We start from the raw sequence: 12,803 nt of genomic DNA on the forward strand, positions 1-12,803 counted from the left end.
CTAACTAATCTGACACTAAAGAAAAACAGTAAGGTGATCCTGAAACAAATCAGGACAACTCTCCACTCCTACGCTGTTTCTGCTGCCAAGGTCCAAAACAATCACACCATCTTACTTCACCGCAGTGTTGGGCTTGACTGAAGAACCATGCAGAAATACTTGGGGCAAAAGATAACACGGGGATTTAGATTATAAATGTTAGCATTTTATTAGTGAGTGAGTGGGGCATAGGGAGCAACCGTGTAAAACTGACACAGCTGCAGAGAGGCCCAGAGAACTAGCTACAAACTAAGCAGAACACGTTTGATATTTTGCTAGTTTAGATTAAAAGCATGAGGAAATCTGTCCACAACATCCCAAGGATCTTTGAGGGTGGCAAGGGTCATCTAAAATTGTTGCTTACTGAGGTTTTTATTAACAGCCTCTTGAGAGCAATTTCTTTTTTCTCTTTTCAAAACATTCCATATGTAACATTCCTGGAAGTATGAAGTATATGTTTAAATACATATAGACACATACACACATTCTATTATTAGAGTCCTTTGCAAGGACCTAATAATAGAAACATCCATAGTTATGTATCAGGCAATTACAAGAGCCTCACATATAAAGCATGCTTTAAGGGACGTGCATTGCTGCCACAGAACAGCTACACACTAAGTCAGCAGAGAGGATTCAGACAAGCCGATCACCTTCATCTCCAGAGAATTCAAGTGTTTGATTTCGGTTATCTTAAATCTAACAACAACAAGAAAAACCCCCACAAACAACAAAAAAACACACCAAAATACAACAGCAGAAACTCTGCTCCTGAATCCACCTTGTCACTCCACTGAGTAGCTTCTAGAGGAACCAGAAGCAGATGCCAGAACAAGCAAGTGCCACAGATCAGCATTAGCTTCAATCTTTGTCCTCTCCAAAAAAAAATCATATAAAACATATACTTAATTACTTAGGAACTGTTTGTTGCTTCATATTACATAAATAACGTTAGACACAGCTGCAGTTTAGTAAGCAGAGTATCCAAATGGTAACTTTCAGTACACACCACCATTATAAACTGTCACCACTAGAAATACAAATAAACAATGTTTCTTATACATTTGGTGTTGTAGTTGGCTTTTTGTCTGTTATCCGCTGACAAACAACGCAATTTACTTGTAAACAAAGGATTCCTTAGATCAAAGGCAGAAAGCATGTCAATGGAGAAGCGGTATGTTTTAACCTCTAAGCTCAAGGAAAGCCAGCCTTTCCCAATTAAAAGCACCGTGAAGATTTGCTCAAAGCCGCACTACCTGGGACCTCCAGGGAATATTCCTGTTCAGGAACAGACTTTAACACAGACTACGCTTTTCTTGTGTACTTGCTCAACAGCACTGTCATTTTTCATCCAGGGAAGAGCACAGATTTAACATCTGCAGCACCATTTCTGAAAGGCAACTAATCTCTCCAGCACTGTTACAAATTCCACAATAAATCATGTTTAATTAGTTTGTGCTTTTTTTCCTGGCTGTCCGTAATTCAACAGAGAGGGGGCTTCCCACTTTAATTTTGCGAAGAGGAGCTTAGAATAAATTGGTATAAACGCAAACCATCGCATCACCACTGGAGACTGTTGGGAGCGTTATCTGCACGCTGGCACACCAGCATTCCTGCCTGTAGATGGCCTGTTACCGTTGTGTATCCAGCGTCTCCTATTTCCACTGCCTTGTTTGAAGAACTTCCCTCTTCCCACATACCTTCCATCTCCAGGGACAGATCACACAGGGACATTAAACCTTGGCCGTAAACAACGTGACTTTTGATATTCCCGTTTCTAAAGGATCCCCCACCGCTCCACGGCTGCCGTTCAGCGGCGCAGGGATCACCTAGGCACAAGTCCTCCGCGCAACCGGTTTGAGAAACTCTTTGCCTCGCTGGCATTTTGCACAGCTGAGATGCACACAGGGGTCTGCTGCCTTCCTCTGCTAGTTATTTTATTAAATAATATTTTATTAAAGGCTATTGCAAACAAATGGGACTTTGATAACTTGCAGCATGTTGCACAAAACCGTTCCGATGCACTGGGACGCTCGATTTCCAGACTTAAGACCCGCTACCACGGCATCCTTGGTGGAGAGACAGGGATGCCCTGGGGGGGCACCCCAAACTGCCAGTCCCGCTGCTCCCCACAGGTCGCTCCATCCTCCCTCACGTCTTTCCTTTTGAGAGGAGGGGCAAACTATATTGAGAAGAAAAGCACTGTGGAGAGTAATTTGTATTATTCAGCTGTATTCGGGCTCTGGGACTTTTATGTAATTATATGTATTTTGTAGGAATTAAGATCCTCACACTACAAACATTTATTCATACTGTAAACTTTGCTTCTGCGCTAGCGCTCACCAGACTGACAACCTACATTTTTGAGGGAAAAGCCAATTATACTAATTAGAAAGTTCATGAATACAACTGCACACATGCAGAAGTTTGCTGTGTGATCTGTATATATTTTCTGGCACAGATTTATGAATTGTAGAAGTTTAACTGCCCTTAACTGCTTCTCTCTCTCTCATCAGAGGACTTAAAGGAATCTATAAAGTAAAAAGAAAAAAAAAAAACATATATTCTCTGCTAAGAAAGGCACGATGCAGAAATCTTCTTTCAGTTCACTAAATACCATGGGGGGGGGGGGGGGGGCGGGAATGCCAGAATAAATGCACTTCAGACTGGGAGTTGCAAACTTTTCCAAGAATAAAGATAAAATACTTGTGGTATGGAGTTACAGCTCCGAGCTTCTCGGCAAGAGTAGAATATCAGCTTATTTTGGATGCTAACTTTATTTCTTATCCTTTGGCCAACTATAGGCTAACACTATGAAAAACCCCTCTCATCGCTGTCCCAGCAGTGACCTCAAACCCAAATCAGATGAGTCCCAATGGTTCTAAATCAATAAATAAAAATTTGTAAAATATATCAACTTCGACACCAACTCATCTCTGAGCTACATTGCGAGTATAAACTGGCTAAAAGATACTGAACTGGGAATAACAATATGCGATACCTCTGGGGCAGCAGACGCTTCTGTCACAGCAGGGTCCCAATACAACCACAAAGCACAACTCCTTTAAAACTAACGAGAGGGAGCCACAAAGTGCTGAAGATTAGGAGAAAAGCACTAACAGACCGCTTCTGTTCGAGACCCGAAATGACCCTGGGAACACCGCCAAGAATCATTTTCTTACTGGTAGCACCGGCAGCGCGTTCCCTTACTGCTGAGAAAGACACACGGGTGGTAGGTGGGCGAGACCACCGGCGGACCGGCTGAGAGGAGCAAGGTGCCTCCATCCGCAGGAGGATCCCTCCATCGCCAGTTACTGAGGTTTATGGCAGTGATGCCTTTATCTGGATTTCCATCCAAGCACACATCGCGTCATCCACGTCCACACCAGCAGCTCCCCAGAACAGAGCAGAGCCCCAGACCAGTGCAGGCACCGAGGCACTGCCAGGCCTGGCCATCTCAGCCTTTTTTAATTGAGCTCAGTTGCAAAAAAGGTTGAGAAACAAGTGTTCTAGACTTAAAAATGTGTGCAAGTTTGAAATCCCATTACCTAGCACATTGTTAAGCTCGAGTTAGACTGGTTTGGCACCTTTCAGGAACGCACTGGTTGAGCCCTGGGTTCTGCAGGGTAAGCGGTTAGGGGATAACAGCAAATGCGATCAGGGCACAGGGAACTGGGGTATGTGAATTCCGTTCTCACAAATCTAGCACTGAGTTCAAATTAAAAAAAGCACACAAAAAAAAAAAAAAAAAAAAACACCACACACCACCAACCAAGAAACTTCAATTTTTCCATATCTCAGTTTTCCTATCTGTGATGGGGCAACTACCACTTCAAGGAGTCAGGCCAGTCCTTTTAGGTACTCACACAAAGAAATGCAAATGAAATACAAAATTACTAATATGGAGAGAGGCAGGCTTGCCCCCCGCCTTTTCTTCTACAAATATAGATGGGATAAATGGTTCATTACATTTAACTCCAAGCCGCACTACCTTAGCCAAAACCTTATTTAAATAGACCATTTCTGAGAACCGGGAAGGGGGGGAAGGTAGAGGGGAGGGATGCAGATGTCGTCTTAACCTAAGAGAGGTTAAGCTTTTAAAAGACTTTTTCTTTTTTTCATTCCGTCTCCTGGTAGCATGCCATTTTAAAAAGGTGTCTGGCAAGCAAAATAAAAAGTTTCCAGGGTTTTCCTTCCCAGAGCCGCCTCAGCCAAGAGCCGGGCGGGGAGGACGGGGCCGGGGGAAGCCGCCAGCTTTCTCCCCAACATGCCCCCTGGATCCAGACGGGTTGGGAGGCAGCTGCGGGCGAGGAGGAGCCCCGGGTCCTTCACCTGCCCGGCATCGCCCCGGGCCGGGCAGCGGGGCCGCTCTCCCGCCGGCTGCCGGCACGGCCGCATCCTCCCGCCCCGCGGGCCGCGGGCACGGCTCCTCCGGCGGGAGCCGAGGGCGGCCGCCGCCACCCACGCACCCGCGGCCCCCGCACACGCAGACCCGGCCGCCAGCACCGACCTCTCCCCACGTTTTTCCCTCCTGGAGCCGTACCCGCGGGCGGAGGCGATGACAGCGGCGGGGCCGGCAGCCCCCCGGGATTACCGGGCGGTGCTGGAGGGGCCCGTCCCGCCGCCACCCCCTCGCAGGGCCGCGGCGGGGCTGCTCCCGCCTGCCCGCTCGGCGCCGCCCGCCGCGGAGCTCCCCGCGGAGGGGGAGAAGGCGGCGGGGCCCCGGGGCGCGGCGACCCGGGCCGGGCGGGGAGAGGAGGGGAGGGGGGGCAGCGAGAGAAACTTTCCGCCAAGTGCGGCCGCGTCCCGCCGCAGCCCCGTCCCGTCCCGTCCCGTCCCGCCGCCGCCCCGCGCTCCCGCCCCGCCGCCGAACAAAAGAGCCGGGACCGGGAGCGGCGCCTCAGGGCGGGGGACGCGGCTCCCCGGGGCTGCCCGCCGAGCCCGGCCCGGCCCGGCCCGGCCCGGCCGCGGGGCTCCCCGCCCGGGACCCCCTTCCCCCGCCGCGTCCTTACCTGGCGGAGGGCTGGTGCGGGGCGGCGGGCCGGGGCGGGCGCGGCGGTGAGTCCCGGCTAGCTGGAGCGAGTGCCAGGAGGGCTCGGCGGGGATTCCGCCATGTCAGTGATGTCGGCACCACATGGGGCCCGCGGCCGGCCCACGCTACCGCGCACTCTGGAGTAGAGGCTCCCGCCGAAAAGCCGGCTGAGGCGGGCGGCGGCGGCGGCGGGGCGCGCCGGCCCTCCTGCCCCCGCCCCGCCGAGCAGCCGCTCCGCCTCCGCCCCGGCCCCGGCCCGGCCCCCGCCGCCGCCTCCGCCCCCGGCCGCCGGCAGCCCCGGGAGGGCGCGGGTGGGGGGGCCGGGGCGGGCCCGGGCCGCGGCCCAGTCAGGCGGCGCCGCATCGTTGCGCGCCCAGCGCCTGCTCCGGCGCCTGGCAGGGACCGAGCCCCGCCGCCGTTCCCCTCGCCGAGCTCCCGTTTCGCCTCGTCCGCCCTCGATGCCTCCCAATTCCTGCATCGTTCCTCATTGCCAGATACCACCCCGGGAACAGACATCACCCGCCGGGCCTTCCCCCTGCCCGGCGAGCGGCCTCCGCTGCCGTGGCGGAGGTTGGTCCCCGTTGTCACAAAAATGCCATTTCTGACTGGAGAAGTCCCTCGTCCAAATACTTTAAGGCGGAGATGGTCTCCGCGCTCGTCCGTACGTCCTCCCCGAGGCATCTGCTGCGGGTTGCTGCAAAGGCAAGACGCCGCATCAGCACCCTCGGTCCCACCACTGTGGTCGTTCCTGCGGTGCCATCGGTCGGGAGCGAGGAGGAGAAGTTTTAGGCAATGCTTTCCACAGCTTAAGAAGTGCTCTGACTTACTTAAATTGTTGCAGCCCAAAAGAAGAGACGCTTATCCCCCGGCCTGGAAGACAGCCCCGAGGAACCGCGGTGGCCATTCACCTCAGCGCTGCATCCAGGCGATGTGGGAATCATGACTAGAGCTTTCATCTGCTCACAGGAAAAGCCTAAAATAGGACTCGGCCTCACCCACACCACAGATCACAGCCAGGCTATGAAGGGTCTTTTGACTTGCCCTTAGTCCTTGGGTTTGCTAACCTTCCTCAGCAAAAGCGCATCACCCACACCTCTTGTGCTCGGCCTTCTCTCCATCGCTAGATTCTTCAATGATATTTTTCCTTACAGCTTTCCTCAGCGGTTGATCTCCTTGATCCACCAGAGCACGGTTTCCTCTCAGAAACTAGAAAACCTCGCGGAGTCTTAGGAAGCCCAGGTGTATTTCCATCAGCTTCCATTAAAATACCAACAGAAACATTTTTTCCCGTAGGACTCCTTGATGTTCTACTTCTTGTTGAAACACACACTTCAGAAAAATTGGTTTGGTGTAGAAGTTTGGTAAAACCGAAACATCATGTCCAACTAGGCTGGTTTTTTTTATTTTTCAAGTGACCAAAACACAGAAAAATGAAAATAAAGTTATCTGAAACAGATAATCCCTACGAAAATAACAAATTAGCATTTTCCCATGGGAAAGATTTTTCAATGTAAAATGATCAGCCAGGACGAAGTATTGTTCATTGTTAATTGCAAAAACTTTTGTAATGAGCAAAATCTAAAAGTAGAAAAATGTTTTGTTTTATTAGTGGCCCAAAACACGCAGACTTTTTGATGATCCTGGATTGAGTTACAGAGTCAGATGAGACTAATTATTCACTAGGGTGGTAAAGCCTTTGCTTGGTCCTGCAGACTGTTTTGTGAGGGAAATGACAGAGAAAAGGGACAGAGGGAGGGAGCGAAGGCGAGAGGGAACGCGTCGGTTTCGAAAGAAAAAAAACACTGACCTGGAAAATGACAAAAAAGGTAAAATTGCAATTGAAGGGTAAACAAAATCAAACCCGAAGAAAGCAAAATGAAAAGAAACAAAGAAGAGGAAGGAAGTGAAACTACTAGATTGATTTGAGGCTTTTCTATCCAACAGGCCAGAGGAAGGCTAGGTCCTCATCTGGAGAGTCACAACAGAAGCCCCAGGCACGGGAACACTTCCAGTCCCACCTGGAAGCGCAGAAGGGGCCACACTCACAAAAAAAAAAAACAGAGCAAAGGCAGCCTGGGTCTGAGCAGATGCGTACCTGGAGCACTTTCTATTCACCCACTCTGCTCTGATAAGCTGGAAGAGCAGATAACGGCTAACAGCAACGGGAAAGGGGTTCAGTGGAAACTGGGCACGGCTTACACACCGAGGAAGAGGGCAGGGGAGAGTGAAGCAAGAACCGCTTTTCCTCAGAAAGCTCCCACATAAATAACAGATAAAACTATTTCTTTAATGGTTTACTCCCTGAGCCAGCTCATCTAGGAAGAGCATTAATCAGAGCAGGAGGAAACGTCTTTTGCCCCTGAAGAAGGAAAAGGATTAGGTTAAGCGATGACACAGCAGGGACGGACAAATTACTCTGGAGAAAATGACTGACCCAAACTCTCATGCAAATAAACACAGACCATAGCTATGAACTTAACTTTTCTATTTTGATGAGTCTGTGTTTTTGTCAGCCTGTGCTTTCAACAACATGGATATTTTTCTTTTATCACGGTGAGATTTCTGTTTATTCAGGAAGCAAGTGGCGTCAGAAACGCAATAGCGCATCTCTTCCGTCTCCCTTCCCACGTGTGCCTGTGGCAGAGGAGCGGGATGAAGGTACTATGCTGTCTCCTTCTTTGGCCTTTCTCTTGGATCCGTGTCCCCAGGACACCCATTCCCAAGCTGCAGATCCACCGGGACCAGCCTGAAACCCCTAACTCCTTTCAAGCAGGGATTGCTTAGCCATCACACAGGAACAATTTAGGCACTGCTGCCTGGGGCTGGATCCAAACCCATTCTAAATCCTGTATTCTGCCATCATCCCTGTCATCCATCCCCTCTTATTTGGTGACAAATCGCAGGGAGGGGCTGTGGAAACTCTCCCCATACAACCGGGATGTGGCCTTCGGGATCAGACATCATTGTAAAGGCTGCGAAGATGGTTTTTATTCTCACAGGATACTTTCCCTCACATACAGGATTCGAGTTAAATTTTTACTATTCCCACAAGCTGCACGTTTTCTATTCTGGAGGGCATGCAGGCTGAGATCTTGGCATCGGTGCTATTTGACAGTACACAGAGAATGCATTGATTGATTTATTTGCTGAATACTGTTTTGTTTTGGTTTTTTACCTGGGGTGTACTGCCCTCAGTCATTTTTAATACCACGTAGCACCGGCACGTAGGTTGGATGATTCTGCTCAAACACGGGATGGACTGTGGCCACAGGAGTTTTTTCCCCATGTGCATTACTACATCGCTGAGCAGCTGTGGGGTGGCCTGGCTCAGGACCCGGTGTCTAATGGGTGCATTTACCCATAGCAAGAGCTCTGGGTCAGACTCTTACTCCCAGGGCCAGCAGCAACTCGGACAGAGAAAAAGAGATGTCCTGAGCAAGAAACGCCGTAGGCGACCCTTCAGCAGGCTGCGAGCGGGCGCTGTGGCATCCCTCGCTCTACGAGGGGAAGGGCAGGAGGCGCAAGGCAAACAACTGGATGATCTCCTTCGAAAAACATCCAGAATAAAATGATGTAGCGCCTCTCCTCCCTCCCCCTTGTGATCACGTAGCTTACTCCTTCCACAGAATAAAGACAGGACCATATAATCTGTTTTTTTCTTGCTAATAAACCTTTTTGGGGCCCTCGTCTTTTTATGTATCACAAATCATTAAAGTTAGTGCAATTTAAACAATTGGGTGCTCAAAATCATACAGTCCTATCTCGTCACAGTATTCTTCTCTTGCTCTTATCCGAAAAAATGAAAGCTAAACGCAGATTAGATTGTACAGATTAAAACATATTGAATTCCTTCAATCTTGACAACGTTTTATTTTCGAGATAGTGCTTGTGGAGACTGGCGCAAGCAAGAAGATCCAGGTAAGCACACTTTGTAGTTCAGAATAGTCACTTTTACTGTGGGGAATCCAAAATTCTTCAGGACGCTCTTTTTAAATAACTAGGGCATGTAAACATTAGCACGAACCAGGATTTCTATCTGTACCTCTCTATTTAGAAGAAATGAATACCAGTTATTCACTGAGCGTATATTCATTTTTTTGCATTCATGAACTGACCGAGTTTGGTGAGGAGTTTGTATTCGTGGTATTAATTAGCAAATTTTTCCCTTTTTAGGACACAGGTCCGTATTTCTCACGCTTAATAACACATGCAGAAATTAAGCCCCAAAAAATCTTATTCTTGGGATAAGATCAAAGGACTAATCGCTGTAAGATTCTGAAATAATCTGCCTCCCTTGTTATTGAGGTGCCTGGTAACTTTGCGTTGCACATCAATCCGTGATAAAACCAGTTACCTACTGGACAGCCTTTTATTGCATTGAATAGGCAAGTCCTTAATTTGGTCTTTGAATCTCTCTGCTACTACTAAGCGATCAATACTACTAGTAAGCAGTAAATGTGCCCAGTCAGACTTTACTAGAAGTCACGGAAGACCCAGGGACTTCCCCAGCAGCCAGAAGAGGCCCCCTAAACGCCGGTGCCATTATTCTAAAGATGTGATTTCTGACACACCGCTTGTCAGGGATATTATTCTATTAGTTGTTTCTTAAGCTTTACAAAGGCATCATGGAAAGAAAATGTTCCTGTTGCCCTCCCTTCCATGACAAGTACCATTGTCTTCGTAATCTGTCTGCTTGCAAGCCTAGGACTTACACAGGGCATTTTTTACATTTTTTTCGTCTACGTTGGTTTTATAAGTTTAAATAAGTTCCCATCTGCCAAGAGCTTCCAAAGAGCATTGGCGCTTAACCAATTCAAGAAGCTTGCCATGAAGATTAGACACCAGTTGTGCTTATTCAAAACAATAACTTCTGACCACTGCACCAGAAGAAAATCCTCTCATTTATTGTCTCATAATCACACATCTCTGCAGTGTTAGTTCCACTGTTGCCAATGAGAAGGATGGCCCTTTTGATATTTTACAAATATTTCAGCTAAGTCTCCTTAACACTGTGCAGTTCTTTGGCTCGTTAGGTTTGCCTTGGTTTTGTTTTGTTGAAAGCCCTTGTTTCAGTTCAGGCTCTAAAGAAAACAAAGCAGTATTGCTTGCATTGTTAAAGCCAAAAGTAGGGCCATGGAAGAAAAAAAAAATGTTCTTCTTGGAAGATTTTGTAGATTGGTATTCATGAAACAGCTGGAGATGAAGCATACAGCACTAATCCTGTCCAGTTGCTCCTGGTCATGTTGCACATTCAGGAAATTCATAATTAGGTGGTTATATCCCCAGTGTTTCCCCTGCAGCACTCTTTACAACTAGCAATTTATCTTCTTTCTTGTCGTTAAAAAAAAACCCAACAAACCAACAAAAAACACAACTACAAAGGAAGAAGTGGGGGAGAAAATACAAGCAGGAATGACTTAAAATATGCTTAATAGTTCCTTCTTACTGTAAAAAAAATTCAGATGCTGTAATTTCTGCACATACCAGCAAACTTCTGCTGATCCGTTGCCCTTTTCTATCACAGTAGTTTTCCTCTGTGCTGTATCTCCTTCCTCTTCACACTATTTATTTTGCCAGTTAATTTTTTCTTTTTCCTTGCCAGTCATGCACCCGCTTTCCTGTAAAGGGCAGCCACACCTGACAATTTAGAAATAAACGCTTTAGTAAGTAAACATTTATTTTTCGTGCCGAATGGAAGCACTGTACATGGGGGTTTTATTCCTAGCTCCCTCCAGGGTTTCTAGTGAATTCCTAAGTAGTTTCTGCTCTTTATTTTGACTTCTCTAGCAGTATCGTGAAAGCCTTTCCCTGCACACTGGGAATCTTCATACTGCATGCTACAAAGAGTGTTTTGTCAAAAATTCATATTCATTTTAAATCAGCCAGGGTACAACTTGAAGGATTTTTCTTCTTTTCATAGCCTTTAAATAGAACAGCCTTATCTACTGTTAATTACATACATATGCAATGTGGAGATTTTTGTATACAGGGCAATCGATGAGAAACATTGCCAGCTTTGGAATTAAACTGTTACCAGTGACTCAGCAGGTTTGCTCTGCAACAGCAAAGCATTAAATAGAAGCTTTTTAAACAATCATTATGACTGGTTTTTTCCCCCAAAGTAATTTAAAAAAGCACCTGGGAAAAGCAAAAAGACGACTACTTAGATAATACTGCTAGTTAAAGTTCAGGAGTTTCCATGCTTGTGATTAGGAATCTACACCGGTGGCTCAGAAGTCTGGTTTTTCAGAGATTAAAAAAACCCACAGCAATTTCATAACGCATACAGTGAATGCACAAATAACTTTGAAACAACAAAAGAGTCGTAAACCCCTCTGGTGCTGGAATGGGAGTTCCAGCCCCGAGATCACGAGATTACCATAAATCCCAGCGAGAGGTTAGGGAAGAGCCAGCCCTCATCCCACCCTTCCTCCCAACGCCCTTATCCAGGGGAGCCTCAGCCACGGTGCCGCGCACTTGTGGTTTCCTCTCCTTTCAGAATTTTGCTAAGTGTATTTTTAGCCACAAATGCAGAAGAAATACACCATGACAACATCTTTTTTTGTTTTTTTTTTAGCCATCAGTGAGCACCTCCGATTCTCTGGCTGACAGTGTGGAAGCAAAGGCTCACTGCTTTTGAAGGGAGGCGCTCAGTCGTGCCCGCCTACAAGTCCTCTTTGCAAACATCATGGAAAAGCATGATGATTTTCAAAGAAGTGAGACAGATCTCCTCAAAAACTCTATATATCTGCAATAAAACAAGATCCTTTATGCCAGGTGGGAGGCCCTTATGAAAAAAATATCACCAACTTTCCATATATTATCAAAAAAAAAAAAAAAAAGCATTAAACAATTTAAGAAAATTTCACGTCAGATTCCTCTCCATCAATGACTTTTCCTAGAGCTTCCCCAAAACTGCATGGAAACACATTAAGTGTTACTTCAAAAAGCAGCCACGTTTTAAAAATTATTTACCAAGTTGCTAACTTTTCCAGACTTCAAAGGTGATGCCTGAGATAATGTATCTATTTCATGTTGATAAATAATTGAGTCTGGAATATAAATGTTTCGGTATGGCCTTGGAAAAATCTCTTCAGCTAACTGTGCCTCGGGCTAGAATGATTTAAAAAATAATGCTTATTTTACAATTCTATTACTTCTTTTATCTACAACAAATAGCCAGGATTAACCTCTCCATCATGCTCTGTCACACACACTATCACACCCAAATTCTACCCACCTTTAACGTTTTTTAACAAAGTGAAGATCTAGCAGCATGCCCTAAAGGTCAACAAAACGTGGAATTATTTTTGACTGAGGGAGGAGCAACCACTACAAACGAGGCAATATCGGCAGCGTGCTGTCTCAGCTCCTGCCTTCTCGTGCACGCTGGCCGACCACAGCTGCAACGCGCAATGATGTGAAATGGTGTCCGCATGGGGCCCGAGTCATTCGATGGCTGATAGGTCAAAGATGAACTCGTGTCTTGCTTGAAGGCTAGCCACAGAGCTGAGACAGAGCTGGAGGAATCACAGAATCATAGAATCGTTAAGGTTGGAAAAGACCCTTAAGATCATCAAGTCCAACCGTTAACCCAGCACTGCCAAGCCCACCGCTAAACCACGTCCCTAAGCGCCACATCTCCCCGGCTTTTAAATCCCTCCAGGGATGGGGACTCAACCGCTGTGGCAATCACTCAGTCACTGTAGCATGTTAAAATAAGAAGGCAGGT

At 47.2% G+C, this 12,803-nt stretch overlaps 1 protein-coding gene across 1 annotated transcript in view; it reads right to left on the reverse strand.

The window, feature by feature from the left end:
- The window catches only part of FNDC3B (fibronectin type III domain containing 3B), a 210,756-nt gene extending 205,598 nt beyond the window's left edge, over nucleotides 1-5,158 (reverse strand). Inside the window, exon 1 of the mRNA XM_082319581.1 lies at nucleotides 5,052-5,158. The gene's annotated coding sequence lies outside the window, so the exon portion shown is untranslated. The remainder of the gene's footprint in view (nucleotides 1-5,051) is intronic.
- Nucleotides 5,159-12,803: the final 7,645 nt, after the last annotated feature.

The sequence above is a fragment of the Platalea leucorodia genome (assembly GCF_965183815.1).
Source record: "Platalea leucorodia genome assembly, chromosome: 8".
NCBI classification, from domain to species: Eukaryota; Metazoa; Chordata; class Aves; order Pelecaniformes; family Threskiornithidae; genus Platalea; species Platalea leucorodia.